Source organism: Harpegnathos saltator, unplaced genomic scaffold (genome assembly GCF_003227715.2).
Source record: "Harpegnathos saltator strain DR-91 unplaced genomic scaffold, Hsal_v8.6 scaffold195, whole genome shotgun sequence".
In the NCBI taxonomy this organism is placed as follows: Eukaryota; Metazoa; Arthropoda; class Insecta; order Hymenoptera; family Formicidae; genus Harpegnathos; species Harpegnathos saltator.
Genome location: NW_020229978.1, coordinates 245028 through 246390, shown reverse-complemented (window position 1 = coordinate 246390; position 1363 = coordinate 245028). Strand labels below are relative to the sequence as shown.

The window sequence follows — 1363 nt, the reverse complement described above, 5'->3', positions numbered from 1 at the left end:
TGTCTGGCAACCTCCCAGACTAACGAGCCCGATGCCCGAGTTTGGTATTGGGGTTCTTCCTCCCCTTCACTTAGGTTGCTTGCCCGCGAAGTCAAGCTCTCAAGCCTTCGCCCGGGTTTGATAACGGAGTTTCCAATTTCCAGAATAGGTTGCTCAAGGCTGACGAGCCCACTAGCCCGGGTTTTTGCAGTGGGTTTTCCTTCCTCTCGTCGGGTTGTCTGGAAAACGGGCCCTCATCGCCACGGGTTTTTATGGGTGTCCTTCCCTTGTATGGTTGCTTCCCAAAGGCGAAGCTAACGAGCCCAAACGCCCGCGCTGCAGGGTCCTTCGTGCCGCTCAAGAGCAGCCCTCTAGTCCCTTTGTTTCAAGAGGCAGCTGCCCATCTTGAAGCATGTGTTAGTCGCTCTTAGTAGCCACTCTCCTCGGTTCACCCTCGAACTTGGAATCCTGGGATTCCAAGTCGAATCCATCCCCTTGGATCATTGTGGCCATCAAGCTTCTGCACCACGACAAGGTGGCGACCATCCGCAGAAGGCGCTGGGCAACCGTCATGCTGAAACCACATACTTTGTCGAACGTCCAAGGCAACATCATCAAGTAGTGGTGGTAGTTCCTGTTCCAGGAAATTTCGATATTTGATTACATTAAAATTACCTTCAATAAAATAAGGACCAATGAGTCTGTTCCCTATGATTCCACACCAAACGTTAACCGACTAAGGACGTTGATGTTTAACTTGTCGTAACCAGTGGGGATTTTCTACACTCCAGTAATGCATGTTATGTCGATTAACGCCACCATGGTTTGTGAATGTAGACTCATCTGAAAATAGTACATTAGCAATGAAATTGGGGTTCGTTTGCATTTGTTGAAGTGCCCATTCACAAAACACCACTCGATTATGAAAATCATCGCCATGAAGTTCTTAATGCAGTGAAATGTGATATGGGTGATACTTATGATGATGCAATATTCTGCGAATACTATCTCCGGAAATTCCGAAATCGCGATGTAATTGCCGAGTGCTTACCTGTGGGTTGTGGTGAACAGCTGCTAGCACAGCTATTTCATTAACTTCTCCTGTAACAGTTGTTCTTCGTTTTCTTTTTTTAGTTTGTACGCTGCCATCCGAGATAAAGGCAGTCACAACTTTGTAAAAAAAAAGAACGTGAGCGAACATTGTCTAGAAAACGCTCAGCATACAAAGCAACAGCATCGTCAACATTCCTCCTACATTCACCATAAATCAGAATCATTTCAATTTTTTCTTCTACGGTTGCAGAATTCATTTTCCACTTGCAATTCTGTTCAAAGAATGAAGGGTAGATATGCAGGTAATAAAAACTAGTCAAGTAAAATGAAA

At 45.3% G+C, this 1363-nt stretch overlaps 1 long non-coding RNA gene across 1 annotated transcript; it reads right to left on the bottom strand.

The window, feature by feature from the left end:
- Positions 1 to 534: 534 nt before the first annotated feature.
- LOC112588352 (uncharacterized) lies at positions 535 to 1163 on the bottom strand. Its single transcript, XR_003112781.1, has 3 exons — positions 1031 to 1163; positions 655 to 822; positions 535 to 553 (listed from the first exon to the last, which is right to left on the bottom strand). It is a non-coding gene; the product is annotated as an uncharacterized LOC112588352 (long non-coding RNA).
- Positions 1164 to 1363: the final 200 nt, after the last annotated feature.